Source organism: Nelumbo lutea, chromosome 3 (genome assembly GCF_056320005.1).
Source record: "Nelumbo lutea isolate HS-2025 chromosome 3, American lotus-T2T, whole genome shotgun sequence".
NCBI lineage: Eukaryota > Viridiplantae > Streptophyta > Magnoliopsida > Proteales > Nelumbonaceae > Nelumbo > Nelumbo lutea.
In genome coordinates this window covers 92,434,765-92,456,936 of record NC_142686.1, presented here as the reverse complement: position 1 = coordinate 92,456,936, position 22,172 = coordinate 92,434,765, and the positions used below count along the sequence as shown (strand labels likewise).

At 41.7% G+C, this 22,172-nt stretch overlaps 1 long non-coding RNA gene across 1 annotated transcript; it reads right to left on the bottom strand.

Annotated features, from left to right (window-relative positions):
- Window positions 1-3,066: 3,066 nt before the first annotated feature.
- LOC148866876 (uncharacterized) lies at window positions 3,067-21,091 on the bottom strand. The gene is made up of 3 exons (XR_016110315.1): window positions 20,449-21,091; window positions 3,456-3,520; window positions 3,067-3,353 (listed from the first exon to the last, which is right to left on the bottom strand). It is a non-coding gene; the product is annotated as an uncharacterized LOC148866876 (long non-coding RNA).
- Window positions 21,092-22,172: the final 1,081 nt, after the last annotated feature.

Sequence of the window (22,172 nt, the reverse complement as noted above, 5' to 3'; positions counted from 1 at the left end):
TAGGGTGGATGAGAGATGGTGTTGAAGGGCTCTGGTATTTACTTAATCACATTAGAGAGGCCACATCTTTAGCAGCCAGAGTGAAATATCATTGATCTGGGTGCTTAGATCAGCCAACTTCCTAGATGATCCATCATTGAGGAGTTGAGAGATTGGAGTTATACTGGGGCCCTACTCCTAGAGTAGTTTGTATAGGTTCTCGTGTTTTGTTTATTGCTTAATTCTGTTTTTTATGGTATCCTCTTCTAGGCCTGTTTTTGCCTTCTGTGCTGTTGACGGAGGTTTATATACTTATTTTATGTTATCTGTTTCAGTTATCTATTGAACAAAATCAATAATAAATAACTAATCACTTAATGTGGTCAAGATCTGCAAAATTATCATGTATAAAATAGGGTATAACCTGTTTGTTATAACCATCTGAAGATTATCCTAATTGTGAACACCAAGTTGGAATAAAGACAAGATCATTGATATTAGACAGAAAAATTAGAAAGCAGAAACCATGCTATTGTTTGAAGATGTAATCGGGAAAAAGTTTTTCCCTAATCTGTTAAAATTTGACTTATTGACATATATATTTTCTTCCAATAGCCAACTTGATAATTTCAATAAGGGTGTTGATATCCAGCCTTTTGTCACTATATATTCTTCATAATTTCTGTTAGAAATTAAAAAAAAAAAGAAAGAAAAGCAGGTTCAAGGCTCTTAGTTATGGAATATAGTTGCAAGGGCAGATGAAAAACCAAACATTTTTTTATGAGACATGAGAATCTAGTGTGAAGTTAAGGGCAGTGATTACTTTTTTTTTCTCCATATGACTGATATTTGCTGGGATTAAACCCTCGTCCTTGATTCTTAGCTTTTTTACTAACTGTCTAATCAAAACATTGTGCACCTAAACCCAAAATGTCAATCCCAAAATTTTGGGGAAAAAACCTCAACATGACCACAACAACCATGCTGTGGTTAGTTTTTGCTCTCAAGGGATGCTGTCCAGCATCTATTGAAAACTTTTTGAAAGGCTGGCAGATCAAAAGACTGAGTAAGAAAGGAAATGCAATTTGGAAAATGATTCCATAAGCAGTGCTCTGGGTTGTATGGCAGGAAAGGAATGCAAGGATTTTTTAGAACAATGCTTGCCAAGCTGAGGCAGTGTGGCAGAAAGTAGTGGGCAAACTTTTCTCTTGGTCAGCAGCTCAGTTCCGTTTGGATAGAACAAGTTATAGCTCTTTTTTATTTTGAAAGTGCTTTTGTAAACTCAAAAGGGATAGTGGTCTAATTTCCATGAGACTGACAAAATAATAAGAATGGAATTATAATAAGTCAATGATTTCTGGGTCAAACCACTGCATTTGGCTATGATTTCTGGGCCAAACTATTGATTGGAAGAAGGGTTTTGTAGATTGGAAGAAGGCTATGATTTCTGGGCACATGTTCCCAATATACACAGCTGTAGTATCAGGTGGGAAGAATTCTTTTGGGCAGGAGATCCAAGGTTTTATTTACCAGGAATAAAATAATATGGTCCCTATCTTGCATGAGGACTTTCCCTCGGGTCCATTTCTATGCCTGCTTGAAATAGAACTGGGGGATCACAGAACCACCCTGATCAAAGGGCTCAGCCAGTTCAGTTACTTAAAAGATTGAGAACAGGGGTACCAATCAACAGGTAATGCATGTGAATACATGCCAGCCAACTATAGCCTTTCTACCAAAAAAAAGACAACTACAACCCCAAATAAAAATAGAGCTTACCAAATTTGTCCTTCAACAGAAAAGAAATCTAAGAAACTCCTTAAGGTCACCAAGTGAAAGCACTCAAGACCTTTGAGCCTAAGAGGAAAACACAGGATTATTCCAAAAAGGAATCCCATCAGGAGGCAATAAAGGAAGCAATGTAAATCAGTGCTCAAACAAAGGGACAATGAGGAGTCCCAAGTGTGTAACTCCCACAGGAACACTGTGGAGTCAAAAGAACTGGCAAACTCTATGTAACTTGGTACAGATGAGTGGCCAACTACTTGAGTTTTTTAAGTCCAATTAAATGTTTGTGATATTCAGACTTTAGAGTAGATCTAACACATAATTTTAGATCTTTTCAAAACATTAATGAAAGTTTCTATATTTCTCCAACAATTTTCATGCATTTGCCATTTGATATATAGTCTATGAAATATGAGGAATGTAAGTCCCCTGAATACCATGATGGACCCTACACTCATGCAGATAAAAAAATGATTTAGTATTGATTGCAGCAGTTAGTGTTCAACTATAAAAACATAACAGGTGCATACTATTCTTTTTTGTTTTGGTAAAAGAAGGTAAATATTCATATTTCCACTTCTTTGTAACCTAACATTCCAATCTTGGATTTCTGGATGTTGAAAGTATACAACAAGAAATATCCAAATTCACATATCAGGGCTTTTTTAATTTTTCATCCCCTATAGTTGGGACAAGGCCTTTCTGAGCTAAATAGATGCCTAAGAATAGATGAGGCTCATAAACAACAGTTATTCACTATGGACTGACTTATCATTTACTAAGACATTTATTATTACTTTTACATGTGGTTTTGAAAGAGAAATCTTTATGTTATTATTGATTAAGGTGCAAAGATACAGAGAAATTAAGAATTAGAAGATGGAATAAAAGCAAGTGAAACAACCATTATAGGGCTTTCTTTTACTGAACCCTTTGACAAGAAATTGCAGAATCCACAAATGCAGTTGGCCCTTAGCTTTCAAATCCATTAAATAAACCACAATCACAAATACATGATACATCTGTAGTTTAAAAGAAAAGAAGGGGAAAGAAAACAGATATCTCCACAACCACTAAGAGAGTTGAGCAGTCTGAGGTGAAAGATGATTACATGCATTAGACCTTTTATCTTCTTGTTTCTGTTTTTTTTTTTTTTTTTATAAGAAACAATAACTTTCATTGATTAGAATAACTTGAGTACAACTGGCATCACCCAAAGAATGGTGGAGAATCCTCGAGAAAGAAACATATAGCAAAATAAGTAAAAGACAGTTTCGTGCATAAGATTCAAATATGGTGTGACACATAAAATAATGTTTTAGTAATTGATGGAAAATTGGGTAAGATTGTTCTAAGAGAGAAGTTGGCTCAACATATAGAAGTCAACACATAGAACAGACAATCTACATCTAATTAACTATCATACAAAGCAATCTACATTAGGAACAAACATCAAGTTAAGAACAGAAGAACAGGCAAGAACCAAAAGTCACTACATTAGGAACAAACATTACGAGAAGAACCTGGAGTAAAAGGCAGAAAACCCAGGCAAGAACCAGAACGACCCACGCAGCAATGAGAAGAACCTGGCAAAATAAAAAACAAGTCAACACATAGAAAATAGAAACACCGGAAGAACAAACACCAGAAGAACAGAAGAACACTAGGATGAATCCAAGCGGCAGTACAGAGACTGTAAAAGGCAGAAAACCCAGGCAAGAACCAGAACAACCCACGCAGCAATGAGAAGAACCTGGCAAAATAAAAAAAAAAAAAACAAAAAAAAACAAGTCAACACAGAAAATAAAAACACCAGAAGAAACACGAGATATACAAACACCAGAAGAGAGAAGAACACTAGGATGAATCCAAGCCGCAGTACAAAAGATCCCAAGCGACTCCAAGTGGCAAAAACAGAAAACAGAAAGTAGAACAATAAGAACCCCAATTGAATCTATATAAAGATCAAGAGAAACAGAATTGATGGTGCACGATCTGGATACTCCTAGCTGGAAGACGATTCGAACTCCAGTTGCACGGCGAACTGGACCAATTTGCAAAATAGTGGATCAGAGAACCCGGGGTAGCTAACCCGGTGAGGTCGCTCCGATGCTTAAGTCAATACTGTACTGTGGATGCGAGCTGAATACTTGAGTGTTTGAATGCTAGTGAGTAAAAAAGTCACACGTACCATTGCCTTGGGGTTTTATGTCCTTATATAATGGAGTAGTCGTGAGCCTTACGAAAGCGCTCCGGGATCTTCGGGCTGTGCGAATAAGATCTGTTCCGTTTTTGAAGGAGAGCAAGGTGTTGATAAAGTTTATCATCTACCTCCGATTCAGGCAGAGCTAGGATGAGTCTCATCGTGATCCGAGAAATTCAAGGTCCATTGGGGAGACCATCCGAGTAGATTACGTGGCGTTTCAGCTCTTTAGCTCCGAACTGTTACTTCGGTTCTTTAGTCCCGAACTGGATTGGGTGTCGAGGTGGTTTTTGGGCCGAGATCGCTAAACATCCGAGCTCTGAATGTTGCGGGCTAGGTTCGTTTGGCTAAGTTGTCACCCCTCGAGTAGATTGTGTCTACGTGCCCCCTTCTTACTAGGTCGTGCCAAATCACCCTTCATCAATTGCCCCCCACTCCCCATGTCAGGAGTCCCGACCCGGTGTGGGGAGTTCATGACGAGTTTAAGTGGGTTTGGAACGAAGTCTAGGCGACTTGAAGGGAGAACCGCTGGTCGGACCTGTTCAATCGTCTGGCTCAACCACGAAATGACCCAGATCACGTGTCGGACACGCGCGGACGTCACACTATTTATAAATTCCGCGGACGCCGAAGGGCACGCTCAACCAATTTCGTCCTCGGGTAGCATGCAGTCAGTTTTCATGGGAGTCGTTGGATCATACAAATCTCAACCGTTGATTGCTGAATGTGGTGGACTATAAATAGAGGCTCGAAGGACCCATTACCTTTGCCATAAGTCGTGTAATTGAGCTCTCCTAAGGTCGCATTGGAGTCCTTCAGCTCTCCATTCTTTCTCTTGTGTCTGAGGTCATTATCGTCTTCTTTGGTGAGTTCATCTTCTTTCACTAGTTGTTCCCTTTTCCTTTTCTTGTCCAATATGTCTAGCGCTAGCATAGATAGGTTACTTAGTGACTCTAGCGAGCCCAGGGGTGCCAAGGTGCGGTCCTCAGCTCTCGTCGGTGAGACCAACTCTTCGCTAGAGAGCTCCTCTTTAAACCTTTTAGGAGAAATACCTTTACCTACGTCATGCAATCTCAACTTCATGAACCCAAACCTCAGGTAGAGCGGTCGGCCTCCGGAGAGGGAGTCTCGTCTTCTACTCGAGGTTGGAGTCCGAGCAACCTTGGCCCTTCCATGATGACCTCGGACAGGTTGTTGTCCTTGATAGCTCGTTACCATCTCCCCAACACCCTTGTTTTCAGCATGCCTTTGGGTCAGTACCCTTGGGTTCACTATCATAACAAACTCGCGGTTTTTGAGGAGCAGCTCATAGCTGGGCTGGGCTTCCCGCTCCACCCCTTCATCGTAGAAATCATTAAGTTTTTTAACATTACCATTGACCAACTACACTCGAACTCCATCCATACCATTATTAGTGTGATCTCACTTTTCCACCAGTATAACTGACCTCTTTAGACATCTTTAACTCGATTTGTTCCATTAAAAAGAACTCTTCTTGCCTGCACGGGGACACCCGGTAGAGTTACTATATCTCACCTCGCCCCGGGTTCAAGGTCCTATTGGGTAAGCCAAACAAGGTATCGGCTTGGAAGCGGAGGTACTTTCTTGTTCAAAACCCTGAAGGATGGCCATTCCCGACTCACTGGCGAGTGGCCATTAAGGACCCCGGAGTGAGGCTGGATGCAGAGATTAGGGCGGTCATCCACTCTTGGAGGGACCTCGGCCTTGAGATGGAAGATTTCCTAGCCGATGAGAAGCTTATACGAGCAGGGCTGAGTCCTCCTGGTAGGCCTCCACCTCGGCACACACATTACTTCTCATTTTTCCTTTTCGCACTTACTTCAGTCCGCAACTAACTCTTTTTCTTCTCTCTTGCAGAAGTTATGACGGGTGTTGACGTCTTTAACCTTTTAAGGAGTGTTCAGAAGGGGAAGAAGAGAAAGGCCTCGAAGAGGTCCCATCGAGAGGAGGCCACCTCTTCGATTCCTATCGAACTCGAGGCCGCAGCGCCAGAGCCACCCTCTACCGAGCTTCTAGGGGAGAAGGTTCGCCCCCAACCTCCGGTTGTTGATTTGGACGAGGATCAGGATGAGGGGACCCCACCTCGCGAGCCCGAAGGTACTTCGGTGCCTGAGCCTCAGCCCCCCTCAGCAAAGGAGAGCATAATGACTCCAAGGCTCAGGCTCCTTAACAGCAAAGATGTCATGTTTCCTGTGGAAGTTGCAGAGTGAGCTGACATGCCAACAAGTCAGCTCGGAAGAAAGGTAGCTAGCTATTGTATGGTGGTAAGTAACTTGCCCCTTTGTTTTCTTTCTTATTCTTCTATCAATGACACTTATACTTGCTTTCTATTTTTTAGGTGAACTCCGCTATCCACTCACTCGTCTACCAATCTGAGATCCGCTTACATCAAGCTCGGGAGGCCAAAGAGAATGCTCAGAAACTTTACCGCGAGCTAGACTTAGCTCGGGGGAAGTTCTTAAAGCCAAAAAGGGAGCTTAGAGCAAGGAGAAGTTGATCTTGGTGCTAACAAAGGAGAAGAAGAAGCTCAAAGGGGAAGAAGGAAGCTCTCCTCCAGGAGACTGAAAACTTGAGGCGATGATCAAGGAGCGCACCGAGATCTTCGACACCGCCATTCAGGAGGCGAGGATTCAAGAAACAAATTGCGCCATCAAGGAGTTCAAGGAGTCCCCTGAGTTTCATGACCTCCAGGTCGAGTATGGCTCTGGCTCGTACTAGTCGGGCTTCAAGCTCTACAAGTCGTTGATGCGGCAGAAGTTTCCCGAGCTCAACTTCAGATCTATTTCCATGTCCACCGTTACTCTTGAGATGGCGAAGGAAGCTAACGAGGAACCTGACTCCTCCGAGGGAGAAAGCGATGATGAACTTCTCGAGGCAAGACCATCTGGGGAGGCAGGTCGGGATGTCATGGAGGAGGACCACATGGAGATCGACCTACCTACTGGAGGGGATTCTGGCATATCTGATGTTTAAACATGCCTCTTTTCTTGGAATCCCCCCCCATATAGTGTATGTCCCAGGCTCCGAGCCCGGTTATAGTAACCATGTATTTGGAACCTTTTTGTTAATGAAATATAATGATTCAAAAAATCTTGTGCAAAAATCTTTCTAAGTAAAAAAATTTTCCAAAGTTTTGGTTATCCCAAAGTGCCAAACTAGTGAGCTGAACTCCAAGTGGGATTAACCTTATGTTGTTGTACACCGAGGTGGATAGACACTATAGGGTATATACCCGACCTGTCTATGCACGGGCTACTTAGAGGCGATTGGTTACTTCGAAGTGCCAGACTGGTGAGCTAGACTCCAGGTGGAATTAACCTTATGTTTGTTGTACACTGAGGTGGATAGACACTGTCGGGTATATACCAGACCTATCTATGCATGGGCTAGATACTTGCCCAAGCCGAAGAGGTGACTGGGGATCGTTGCACCTATGCCGAGGAAGCGATTAGGACTTATCTCCCTATGCTAAAGAGGCGACTAGGACTTGTCTGCCAATGCTGAAGAGATGACTAGGACTTGTCTGCCTATGCCGAAGAGGCAACTAGGACTTATTGTAGTATTGAGGTCTTTTTGTCAGCTCGGCACCATAGCCCTTAGGCTTCTGGGAGTGACTCACAGTCCTCCCTCCAGTCAGTTGTCTTTTTTATCAATTCAGTGGTTGCATAGACTTAGACAAATTTTGCCTTGGGAGTCACGGGCTCATAAGTAGTACCTTCTTAGGTTATCGATATTCCATGGTCGAGGTACCTGCTTCCCTTCCAAAGTCTCGAGCTCATATGTACCCTCACCGAATACCCGCTTGGCATGGTGTGGACCTTCTCAATTTGGTCCAACCTTACCTATGCCGAGATCAGGTACCACAACTTTTCGAAGAACCAGTTCGCGGACATGGAACTATCGCTTTCTGACCCAAGCGTTATAGTACTGAGCTACTCTCTGTTGGTTGGATACGGTCTGAATGTAAGCCAAGTCCCGCACCTCCTCTACCAGGTCCAGGTTGGTACGAAGCTCATCATCGTTTGAAGGGGGTCTCAACCGTCATAGTCTTGATAGTAGTTTCATAGGCCCAAAGGACACTGGGTAATTCAGTCCGTGAAGTATTGCCCTGTTAATTACTTTTGCCTGTCCGTTCGCTTGGGGGTGTGCCACTGAGGTGAAGTTTTGTTGAATTCCCATCTCGGCACACTAGTTTTGAAACTTAACATCTTTGAACTGCTTCCCATTATCGGATATCAGCACCCGGGGTAGTCCGAAGCAGCATACTATGCTTTTCCAGAAGAAATTTTGTATGTTACGGGTTGTGATCGTTACCAAGGGTTCAACTTCCACCCACTTTGTAAAATAATCTACTACTACAACCAAGAACCTCCTCTTCCCTGTTGTTGGCGGGAAAGGACCAAGGATGTCCCCCACTGCGCAAAGGGCCACAGGCTTGTGAGGTATTTCAAATCAGTAGTAGGTTGGTGGTGGATGTGTCACACTTTTTGACAAGCCCGAGTGCATCAGCCTTCATTGTGTGCCAATAATAGTCTTGCCTTAACAATTTCTATACGAGGGCTCTGCCTCCCAAGTGTCCACCACACAAGCCTTCATGGATGTCGCAAAGTACATGCTCAGCTTCTGAGGGTCGCAAGCAGCACAGGTAAGGGAGCATGAAGGATCTTCTGTACAACTGTCCGTCTATGAGGACATACTTGGATGACTAGCGCTCTACACTCCAAGCCACATTGCATTTTGTAGGTATGGTTCCGTGGAACAGATCACTCACGAGTGGGTCGATCCAGCTCGGTTCCGCTTGTGACACGGGATCGACCTCTTATGCTCCCCTGAGAATGTTGGGCCAAGGTAAGTCCTTTATGTACCCAGTTCGCATAGTGTTGCTGATCGTGCTAGCTAGACATGACGAGGCATCAGCCTCAGCGTTCTCGGACCTCATAAGTTGTCTAATAAAGCAGGAGACGAAGCTGCACAGGATCCCTCTGACTTTGGCCAAGTAGTCTACCATAGTTGGGGTCACGGGCTTCGTACTCACCATTGACTTGGTTGACCACTAGTTGTAAGTCGCTGCATACGATGAGGTGCTTTGCTTTCATTTTCCTTGCTAAGGTTAGCCCAATGATCAGCACTTCATATTTTGCCTCGTTGTTCGATGCCTCGAATCCGAACCGAAGAAATACTCCAACTTCACCTTGCTTGGGTCGTACAGTATCAATCATGCATTGCTTCCCTGCTGGTTGGACGAGTCGTCAACATGGAGGATGCAGGGCTCCTCATCCCAGGTCGGTTCCATTCTAACTAGGGATGACGCCGCACTGGTTGATGCTCCCATCGTGTGAGTGAGCTCGATCAACTCGGGGGTCATTGCGCCGAACATGCACTCTGCTACAAAATCCGCCAATACTTGAGCTTCGACTGTTGGTCGAGGCTCAGACTAAATATCATATCTTCTCGGCTTGATGGACCACTTCGTTAATCTTCCAGACACCTCGGACTTGAGCAGAATCTGCCTCAGGGATTTATTGGTGAGAACAACGATAGTATGGGCCTAGAAGTATAGGCAGAGTTTTTAGGCTGCTATGATCAGTGTGTATGCTAGTTTCTCGATCTCCGAATATCTAGTTTCTGTGTCCTGCAAAATTTTGCTAACATAGTAGATGGGTTGTTGAACCCGATCTACTTCTTTGATCAGTACTGAACTAACCACTTCATCGCTCGCAGAGAGGTATAGTTTTAACACGTCCCCTTCTTCGGGTCGTGTTAAAACTGGGGCGGCACCTAAGTACTTCTTTAGCTTGTGAAAAGTGAATTGGCATTCTTCAGTCCACTCCAAGTCCTTGCTCTTTTTTATAGCTTTAAAAAAGGGTAGGCATCGATACCTATCCGCCCAGTCAGCCTCTGGACCTCTTTTATTTTTCGAGGTGGTCTCATATCTAGAATCGCTTTTATTTTGTCTGGGTTGGCTTCGATGCCGCGTCGGTTGACTATATAGCCTCATGCACCATTTTTCATTGTCTTTTTTCACTAGAACCAGGTTAGCCACCCAGCTCGGGTAATGGACTCCCTAATGAAGTTTGCTGCCTAGAGCTTCCCAACCTCTTCATCAACTACCCTCCAACATTCCAGGGCAAGGTTGCGTTTCTTTTGCCTTATTGGCCTGAATAAAGGGTCAGTATTAAGTTTGTGAGTTATAATTTTTGGATCAATCCTGGGCATTTTTGTCGCAGATCAAGCAAAAATATCTAAATTTTGAAGTAAGAAACTTACTAGCTAGTTTCGAAGTGGTTCGCTGATCGAGGCAGTGGTCTAAAGAGTTTTGGCTGGTTCGGTGGCAGAGGTTGGTATGTGGATTGTCTCTTCTTTCGGAGCAGCTCGTTCGTCAGTATACTTCACTAGTCGCTCAAGCTTGACATCCTCTGCCAGCTTCGCTTTTCCTTTTAAGGCAACCGCATAGCACTTGTGGGATTCAAACTGGTCACCTCGCACGACTCCTACTCAGTAATTAGTTGGGAATTTTATCGCTAAATAGTAAGTGGATACTATCGCACGTAAAACATGCATGATAGGGGTAGTGGGAGATGTCCCACAAGCTCTAGATAATAAGCAACCTAGGAGATCTTCCTAGGTATCTAGGCCTCCAGTTCATTATGGCTATGACCAAGAAAGTTACTTAGTGAAAGATCAATGAGAAGGATCTTGTGATTTATACGGAAGCTATGTTGGACATAGATTCCTTGAAGTTGATAGATTCCATGAGATCTGAGATGGACTCAATGGAGACCAATGGATTTTGGACTCTGGTAGATCCACCCCCTAAGGTAAAAACAATTGATTGCAAATGGATCTATAAGAGGAAGAAGGGCCCCGATTGTAAGGTTGAGACCTACAAAGCTAGTCCTGTGGCGAAAGGGTACACTCAGAAAGAGGGAATCGACTGTGAAGAAATATTTTCACTTGTGGCCATACTTAAATTCATTAGGATCCAGATAACTATAACATAATTGTTGGACAATTTTGTATGCCCTTAGCTTCAATCAGAATGATGTACATTATGAGTTTATGGTAAATGAATAAAAGTACATATTTGATTCATGTTCCCTTGGTATGTTTCTGTGTAATACCCTTAAACTGGACACTTAATGAGACTCATGTTAGTTTAGAATGTTCACGGCCAGTGGGTCGGTCTGGAAAGACCTATCCTGATAAGGTTGACACTGTTGTGCCACCAAGTAGGTTGGGGTGGCCTGTCTCAGCTGCCAGGGTGAGACCCTAGGCAAATACAATGTAGGATTAGTTGAATCTTTGAACTGGACCAGATTTCCAATATTACCCTGGACCTTGGAGATTAATGGGCAAAACTGAAAAGTTACACCCGACCCCTAAACTCGATTATGATACTGCATTAGGTGTTGGATTGGGCTGTCTTTAATGTACCAATCAGCAAGATCCTTAGCAGGGGTCAAAACCTAGGTATGTTGGGACAGTCTGAGAACTCATATGAATGGGTGATCATAGTGACAGGATTAGCCCCTTTGTCGGACAAAGGTAATGATCAGGGATGCACTCTCACTGATGGAAACCAAGACTGCCTGCAGCTGATTTCAATCATTGAGATTTGTTTTGCAAAGTATTTTTTATATGAGATATAAAAGTATATATATTATGGTTTCTAAAATGTTTGCAAAAGGTTTTAATTCCCGGGATCCATATAAGCAGAGAGTGCAACACTGTTCCTTACAGCCGAGGGAGAGGTCCTCTCTTGTCGGGTAGTGTTTGATCATTATGTGTTGAGAGTTTGAGTGTAAGACCATTAAGGGCAATACCTGATGGGATAATCTTGCATCTGCCCACAGTCCCTGGGTGTTACAAAGTGGCTTGGCCCAGGGACCACCTAGGGTAAGTGTTGGGCCCATAGAGCCCATTTGATTGGTTTCAGGGGGTGCACTGTCCATAGCAGTGTATTCGGCCAGGCTTTGTAAAAAAGGTTGGGTCGAACCCATGTGGCTGATGTGTAGATCAATATTTGGGTCACACGCCATACGAAGAAGCCCAACTAGGTAACAGTTTGGAAGGCTAAGTGAGCACACAACCTTAATGGGCCTAAAGCCCATTTCGAACTGGGCTGATTTGATCAGTTTAAATGAGGGGCGGATCTGGGATTAAATCAGTTGATGGGATTGGGCCTTGACCCTATCCACTCAGAGAGTCCAAGATCTAAATAAAATTTAGATCTAGGAGCCTCCTAATAGGATTAGGAGAGGGCTGATCTAATCTACAAATAAGATAAGGGTTCTTCCTTATCACTTAAAGAGACTTCTAATCCAAATATGATTTGGATCAACAACTCCTAATGGGATTAGGAGATGATCCCTTTAAGCATATAAAAGGAGGAGGGGGCGGCAGCCTTTAGACAACAGACAACACAAGAGAGAAAAAGGTCTCTAGTCTTCAGAGCTAAAATCACAGAAGAAAGATTTCTGCAATCTCTGCAAAAACTCATTATTGTCGCCTCCTTCCTGCCGCTGCCAGACCTCCAGTTTGATCTCCAACTTTGTGAGAGAGATCAAAATTCGATCTTGATATCAGCCCTTTGTGAAAGGACTGATTAAAAGCAGTGCTCACGTGCTATCCAGCTATTCTTACAAAGGATCAGGTCCTTGGAGAACATTGTTGATTCTGCTCCATCCTACACTGCGCCATCTTCAGTGGGAGCAGTCTTTGGATCCTTCCTTGGGCGTGAACACCTCCATTGAGAGATAATACTTCTCTATATCAGATATACCTCTCTTCTACTTCTTTTGGTTCAGATCTGGTTCAGTTCATGGTTCAAGATTGGTCCTAAAAAATATGATTTTCTAAATAGGGAATGCGATTTTGAAATTCACCCCCTTCATTCTGCAAGATTTGGGCGTTCATACGATGGATCTCTCATCCCTTCAAGAATTCCATGACTACGAGATTTGGCAAATGGATGTCAAAATCACATTCCTGAATGGAGATCTTACTGAAGATATCTATATGCAGCAACCGCAAGGTTTCATAGCTGCTGATGTATCCACAATTTACATATAAATTCTGGTGTTTATGCATGGTTTTGATGCTGATTTGTGTGAATTCTTACTACAATTTAGCTTGACTTCAGGAAATTATCAAATGGGACAAGTCTAGGGGGAAAAGAACATAAAACCATGATAAAAGAGGCCAAATTGGATAAACACTCTTTGGGAGCAAGGCCCAGCCGAGAGGTCAAAAGAGGGTTATTCGGCCCTTAAAGCCCATGCAACACTCTTTGGGAGAGCCCAGCCGCAGCCTTCCAAGGGAGCCTATTCGGCCCAACAAGGAGGATGCCCATTTACAGCTCAAGAGCAACCCAAAAGAAGCTAAGGGCGGAAACTTCTAGAAGGTTCAAGATAAACTAAAGGCGCCAAACTTTCTAGATGAGAGAACTATCTAGATGAGAGAACTTTCTAGATGAGAGAAAGGGGCTGAAGAGAAGACTATAAAAGGAGAAGAGAAAGAGGGGAAAGGGGGTTGAATACCTTTTGGGTCAAAAACCTTTTGGGGAGAAGAGAAACATAGGTGCAAGAGAGGAGAAGAAATGAGAAGATTCAAGAATATTCAAGAGATGAAGAAGCTGATTTCGAATTTGGAGAAGAAGCCATTGGAAGAGACCAATCTAGGTTGTCTTCTTCCTTGATTTCAGCATAAGTGGTAATCGAATTCAGCTAGGGCTTTGATGTTTATTTTCTCAATTAATTCAATATTTCTTGCTGTAATTGAATGGTGTTTCATGTAATTTCAGATCTGTAATTATTTCTCTAGGGTTATTCGAATGGATTAGATTCAATTTTGATGTTTCTTGATTAGAAATTTAATTGTTGGAACTGCTAGCCGAATTGATCTTAATCTTTGTAATGTCTGAATTGCTTGAGAAAGAATTTAGACAATCTCAATTCTGTTTGGCCAAACTGTTATTCGTTCTTGGAGTTTTTAGATTGCTTGAGAAAGAGTCTAGAAATCCGGATCTGCTAATCAAGAACCGAATTGAGTGCAAGGTTAGAGATAACTTGCACAATTCGGTTGGTGATCATTCAATCTGAAATGATGCCCTAGAATTTCTAGACCTTTATGCATACATGGGGATTAGATTCTTGCTAGAGATAAAATAATCACCACTCATGCATAGAATGAACATGCGCTTGAGAGAGGCTATTCATTGCCTTGGGGTTTCACCAAACCAAGGCTGAATCCTAATCTAATCGAATGACTTAGAGATCTAATTGTTGAATCAATCATGTGCATAATTAGCTTGTCTTCTCAATTTGCTTGCAAGGTGTTTGATCCAACATGTTAGAGGTAGTTTGCTAGTTAGGATTTCAGTTTTGCATTAGATTTACAATTCGGCTAATCAGATAAGAGTAGGTTGATATACTACTAGTAGTTGTTGCATAAGTCCTCATGGGAAACGACACTCTATTACTTGTGCGGCTAGTGCACTTGCTAGTGTAGCAAATACGCATAAGCTACAGGTCAAGAACATATGGCATGTAAACTTAATTGATCCATATATGGACTTAAGCAAGATTCTAAGAACTAGAACATCCGATTTGACTCTACTATCAAACAGTTTGACTTTGGGCAGAATCCGAATGAGCCCTTTGTTTATAGGAAGACTAGTGGGGATAAGGTTATGTTTCTAGTTCTATATGTAGACGACATTCTACTCATTGGGAATGACGTAGGAATGTTAAGTACGGTGAAAGTAGGGCTTTCAGGGCAATTCTCCATGAAAGATCTTGGAGAAGCCTCTTATATCTTGGGACTATGACTCTATAGAGATAGATCGAAGAGGATAATAAAATTATCCCAGTCTACTTACATTGACAAAATAGTCAATAGATACAGTATGGAGAACTCCAAGAAAGGAAATGTTCCTTTCAGGCACGGAGTCACTCTCTCCAAGGGTATGTCTCCCAAGACTCCCGAATAGATTGAGGGCATGAAAGAGATTCCATATGCCTTAGCCGTAGAGAACATCATGTATGTTGTGCTGAGAACTCGTCCAAACATTGCTCAGGCAGTGAGTGTGGTAAGTAGATATCAATCTAACCCAAGGCAGGAGCACTAGACAACTATAAAACACATACTAAAATGCCTTCGAATGACAAAAGGAGTTTTGTTTGGTATTCGATGGTAGTTCACTATAGATCGTTGGGTATACTAATACCGACTTCCAGTCAGACCGAGATGATAGAATGTCTATATCCGATTACATCTTCATGATGGGGTCTTGTGTAGAAAGAATAGCAGATTCCACAACCCAAGTCGAGTACATTTCCTGAAGTGAGGTTGCGTAATGAATGAAGGTGTTCATTCAAGAATTTGGAATTCAACACATCACCCATTCCACTGTTGTGTAACAACACTGGACCTACGGGAGATCGGTGTTAAAAGTTAGCATCAGCGGAGAATGTGGCAGACCCATTGATTAAACCACTGACACAGAAAGTGTTTGAGAAACATGTAAAAAATATGGGACTCTAGCTTGTACCCAATTGGACCTAAGTGTAGTGGGAGTTATTAAACAATATATGTCATTAGTTTCAATCATGTTGATGTACATTATGAAATTTATTGTAAATGAATAAAGTGCATGTTTGATTCATGTTATTATGGTGTATTTCTATGTAATACCCTTAAACGGGGCATTAATGAGACTCGTATTAGTTTAGAATCTTTACAGCCTTTGGATAGATCTGGGGAGATTTATCCTGCTAAGGCTAACACTAATGTGCCACCAAGTTGGTTGGGATGGCTTGTCTTAGCTGCTAGGGTGAGACCTAAGGTACATGCAGTGTGGGTTTTCTTAAAACCCTAAACCGAACCGAATTCCAGTGTTGCCCTGGACCTTGGAGACAGATGGACAAAACCGGAATGTTACACCTGACCCCTATACTCGATAATGGTACTGAACTATGTGTCAGATTGGGTTGTCTTTGATATGTTAATCAATGAGATCCTTAGTGGGGTCAAAACCTAGGTATGTTGAGACAGTCCGAGAATTAACCTTAGTAGGTGATCATAGTGATAGGATCAGCCCCTTTGTCGAACAAAGTGAATGATCAGGGAATGCACTCTCTCTGATGGAAACCTAAACTGTTGGCAGTGGATTTCAAATGTGTTTGAAATTTGGTTTTGTAAAATATATTTATATAGAGATATACTTATATATTATGTTTTCACAAATTGTTTGCAAAAGGTTTTAATTCCTGGGATCCATGTGAGTAGAGAGTGCAGCATTGTACCTTGCAGCCGAGGGAGAGGTCCTCTCTTGTCAGGCAGTGTTGGATCACTATGGGCTGAGAGGTTAAGTGTAAGACCATTGATAATTATACTTGATGGGCAAATCTTGCATCTGCCCACAGTCTTTAAGCCTTCATAAGATGGTTGGACCCAATGACCATTTAGTGTAAATATTAGGCCCATTAAGAGCCCATGGTGATGGACTCAATAGTTCATTATGTACTACAGTGAATTCGGCCAGTCCTTATAACTAATGTTGGACTGAACCCATGCGGTTGATGTGTAGATCAATGATACGGTCCCACAGCATACAAAGAGAACCAAGCTACCTTGCATTTAAAGGAAGTGAACCTGAAAACTTAATGAGCCTAAAGCCCATTTCGAACTGGGTTAATTGGATTAATTAAATATGGGACAATCTAGGTATGGATCAACAGATAAGTATAAAAGGATAACTCTTATCCACTTAAAGAGTCTAGATCCAAATAGATATTTGGATCAGGAAATTTCTAATTTGATTAGGAGTACATGATCTTGATCTGCAGATAAGATAAGAGATTATCATTATCACTTAAAGAGTTCAGATCCAAATAACGATTTGGATTAAGAAACTCATAATCCGATTAGTTAAGGGCTATACATAAAGAGTAGGGAGGACCTGAAAAGGGTTACATAGTTTGACTGTTTCTGCCTCCAGTTTTCTCTCTCTGCTCTTGTTGCCCTACCCTGTTCGATCTCCATTTCTTGGAACTTATCAATATTTGATTTTGATATTGTTTCTTGCTAGAAGAACAATTATGAAGCTGTGCTCACTACCCCATTCGATTTTTGCTAATGAATCAGAAATTATTGGCGAAGAACCACTTGCTAATCCTGCCTCATCCTAAGTTGTGTCATCTTCAATGGAGGGAGGATTTGGTACACTCTTTGGGCGTGATACCTGCATTGGAATGAGCTTTTTGCATGGATTTCGTATCAAGTATATCAGTCCCTAATTTTGGTTTCGGATTTGGTCTACTTTGGTTACAAGAACGAACCTTGAAAATGTAGTTTTCTAAATTAGGAATACAATTCTCAGATGGGAGTAAGAAAAATTTTGAAATTTCATCCAGTCACCCTGCATGGTTCGGTCATCCATATGATGGATCTTCCATCCCTTCAAGGGAAACCAATACAAGGTTTGTAAAGGTTTCCCTACCTTTCCCTACATTTTCCTTTAAAGCCTAAAGGGTCCTTTCCCTACATTTTCCTTCAAAGCCTAAAGGAAGAAAAGATTTAGTTGGTTTTGGTTGAATGGAACCTACCAAAAGGTTTCAAAAGAATGAAATGCTACATTATAGAAATTATACCCTGAAGAAAAAAAAATGAATTACTGATAAAGTAAGAAATCACAATTAATACTTTTAATATTGTTAAAGTTTTTAATGTGATTGACAAATACACCTTATGAAATGTGATTCAATGAAAAGTTAACATTGAGATTTAATGTGTCACAAATATTTATTTTTGCATTGTAGTTGGACTCTTTTAAATATTGATATATCTAAAGGGGATATTTTATTAGCTTTCTAACTGTATTATGCATAGCACACGTGAAATGACCCAGTGCCATTCAACATGTGCTAGTTTATTTTGGTTTCCTTAAGCTTTAATGATATTTGAGTTGATTTCCTAAGGTATACATGTATGTTTCAATTCTTCCATTATTTCCAACATTTCCTTAGTGTATGCTAATAGTATACACTTGACATACACTAGTGTTTCTTATATGCCACTAGTGTTTATTAAATGTTTATACATTATTTATAGTAATTTGAGTTTTAAATTTAATGTTATTGATGTATTTTGGTTTTTTGCAAGTTTTTTAATATAACTATACCAGTGTAAGAGCATGTGTTATATACATGTGGGAAAATATTAACTGTATATGATATATGGTATTTGGATTTAACTTCTATGATTTACACAGAACCTAAGGCAAATATATGCTTTATATAGTGTAGATGTATACTCTAATCACTCCATTGTATCCAAGGATTAAATTATTGATAAGCATCAGCACCCGTGTTGGTTATTGGTGCATACCAAAAGAGGTTAAGGATTTAAAATATTTACACTGACACTATAGTCGTATCATATTAATATTTAATTTGATGAAGAATAAATTACCTGACTTCTCTACTGAAGAACAGCTCAGACGAACAATTGATAAGGTCAGTGGACCTATCTACAAGAAATAGGACATTAGAGTGTCCAGGGGGTTCAGACCAGGGCTGAGCACTCCGATGCTTAAGTTAGCCGAGCTACAAAGAAAGAAAGCTAGGGAACTCAGAAAGCAAGAGAGTTGGTTTTTTGCACTTAATCATGTGTACATTGTGAAGGCATGGAGGTGCCTTTTTAAAGGCCTCAGGGTCTAAGAACCATGTCCGAGATATCCGAAAGTGATAGGCCCCATTGGCCCGTTATCTTCAAGGCAGGTTGTACCAGAATTGGCCATGATCATCATCCAATCACTCCGTAGCGAGCAAGGACTGGGGTGATCCCTACCAGGTGGATGACATGTTGTCGTCTATTTCAGAACCAATAGGCATGCTAATCGGATTAGGACAGCCCGCCATGTAGGTCAGTACCTTGAAAGTTAGATGGCTACTCAAGTCGTTGGCTGCCCAAGTCGGGGTGGTCAAGCCAGCATCAAAGGTCATTGGTTTGATCTCTTAAAGTGATATGCTCCACCCTATAGTGGAGCAATCCACTGGTCTTCCTTCAATCCAGATATAGGTCGGGTTAGTCGGCTTAGGCCAACCTATGCAAGTGTGACCCATCGCCTCGTGGAGCCAAGGTATCATTAGATGATTTAGATTTGCCATGTGTCTCTTCAAGATTGATCAGCATGGTTAACCCTTATCAATTTGCCCCCACTCCCGAGCCCGAGGTACCAAGCTCAACAAAGGGAGTAGCTTATTCCAAGGTGATCACAACTCGATACCCGGTTCCAGTTCTTCATTGGGTCACAGTACAAGATCAAACTGGTTCACCTAACTTAGACCATCTAATAGGTTGCGCCCCAAGCACACACAGATGTCACACGGTAATTAAGCTCTATGGACGTCGAAAACATGCTAAACTCATTTTTGGGCCTCAGAAGACAAACCATTGCACCCTTCCAAGTCATTAGGTCAAATCAATCTCAATCATTGACTGGATGAGTTCCCGTTCTATAAATAAGGGCCCTTGGGGGGGTCCCATTTGCACTTGTCTTTTGATCTTTGGGTGAGGTCGGAGAGCACGGCATAGTTGAAGGTCGATGAGGTTGGTCAGTGTTCAGTCATCAGCCCAAAACCAAGTCAGTGTTCAGTCCAACCGAGCTCACACCCGATGAGGTGATGTAGCTCATAAACTGATAGACAATCCCCGACTAGTATGAGTGATGCCTTCTGATCGAGGGCTAAATGCCTTGGGAGCATGAGAGAAATGAAGTTTGCATCTTCGAGCAAGCACTAATGGTTGGACTCAGGTTCCCATTCCACCCTCTCATTGCCGAGTGTGAGCATTGGAAAAATCACCCTGACATTTCACTTCATGGCTAATGCTATGGAGTCGCCACCCAAAAGGAATCAATAATGGGGAGCGATGGGTATCCCGGATTTAAATTTTAAGAAATCATTTAGAATTAACAATGACTCCATTCAGATCAACCAGGACAAGGCCATTCTGGGTAAGTTGAGAAAGAGGGAGAGAAGGGGTTAGGCACCCTTCTCTCTGGTCGGTGTGAATACTGCATTCCCCTTCTTTGCTTACAACAGATATAAGAATCAGGTTCTCTAGAAACTTAAAGGAGCATAGTGTTTCTTTCTTCTCTTCCAGACCGGTCCCCTTTTGGATGTAGGGGCCTGAGCAAAAGAATGAGGAATCCCTCACCCCTTTTTTATCAAAGCCCACACCTTCGGACTCATTAGACCGATCTGAAGAGTGATGAAACACGCTAGCCTCTCGGTTGCAGGAGAATATTCTGATTGTAGAACTGAACCAACATAAAAATAATAATAAAATAATAAATAAAGAAATAAAAAACAACAAGTGAAGATTGAACTACACTAGCGAACCGCTAAACCAACTTCGAGTAGGGGGAAAGAAGATGAGGTAATAGATTTTACCTTTTGTGGTCTGTGAGTCAAATCGGCGATGTTGCAATAGAGATATAGATTCCAATTTTGTTAAAAAAGGCTTTCAAATGTAGATGCTTCAATCGAATTCCGAACCAGAATATGGTGGAGTCTGAACCGTAAATGCGAGATGAGATGAAGACGATAGGAACAAGGGTTCTTAGGTTGCTAAATGTTACCATGACGCCTTCCTAAAGTTGGACGAGAAAGAGAAGGAGAGATGGGGGTTGAACCTTCGAGTTGAGCTCCCTTCTTGTTCAAACCCTTCTTTACCTATTGTGATCTTTGCAAAATCCTTCTTCATTTCCCTCTCTCTATCCTCTCTAGGATTTTTCTCCCATCTCTCTCCATTTTTTCTCTCTCATCCAAACTTCCTCCCAAACCCTCTCTTGCAAGTACTCTATTTTTCTCTCGAAACTCTTTGCTCACCCTCTTTCTCTCTCTCAAACTCTCGGCTCTCGCTCTTTCTCTCTCTCGAAACTCTCAACTCTCGCTCTTTCTCTCTCTCGAATTCTTGGCTCTTGCCCGACCCCTTACTCCCCCTTCAACCCCTATTCTCTTCAAAAACTCGACTTCTCTTGGGAATGGTGCCTATATTTATAATGGAGGGCAAGGGAAGGTTCTCTCATTTCTCAAAAATGAAAGGGGGCTTTAGGCAAGTTACGATTTAAAGGGATAGGAGGGTCCAAAGGGTAATTTAGAAATTTATGGTAATTTGGGGTGAAGGGCATTTTGGTAATTTTAGGTTTAAAGGGTATTTTGGGGATTTAAAGGAGAGGTATCTTGGAAATTTGGACACAATGAAGGTATTTGGGAATTTCAAATGGAGTAATTTAGGAATTTTAGGGTATGAAGGGCATTTGGACAAGGGTATTTTGGTAATTTGGAAGGAGGGAATTTTTTATAATCTTATTTGAAGGGTATTCTGGTAATTTGGAATGGGGATATTTTGGTAATTTGGTATGAGGGGTATTTTGGTGATTTTGTTAAGGGTAAATTGGGAGTTTGGAGAAGGGTATTTTGGTAATTTTGTTTGAGGGGGTATTTTGGTAATTAGTACAAGGGATATTTTTGTAACTCAACAATGAGGGAAAGGTATTGTGGTAATTTAGAGAAAGGGTATTTTGTAATTCGGGCAAGGGGTAATTTGGGAATTTGGTCAAGAGGTATTTTGAGAATTTGGTGGGAAAATTTAGGAATTTGGTCAGGGGTATTTTGGTAATTTTGAGGAAATGGATCAAACTAGGTCTAGGAGGGTCAAACTAGGTCTTTTGGTTCAATGGCAAGGATTTTTGGGTGTTTTGGAAGGATTGGAAGGGTTTGATCGGGGATTTGGGATGAATTGGGGTTCAAGCGGCAAACTGAGCAAAAATCGGGTGCTGACACCGAGGTGCTAGAGTATTATAACATCTCGATTACTTAGTTGCACCCGAACTCTATTAGGACCCTTGTAGGCGCCATTTCATTCTACCAATACTATGGTTTCCCTTCGACTCTTAAGAACTTCATCGACTTCTGTCACCTAAAGAGAAATCTTGCTAAGAAGTATAGTTTTTATCAATCTTACAACCCCATTTGCAAGTTGTTGGGCAGCTTCCCATCCAAGGTGTCAGAGTGGAAGAGAAGATTCTTTTTCCTCGGTCCTCATGACAGGTGCCCCTTTAACCTAAAGTGGAGGATGGCCATAAAGGACACCAGGGATGTCTCCTTGAGTG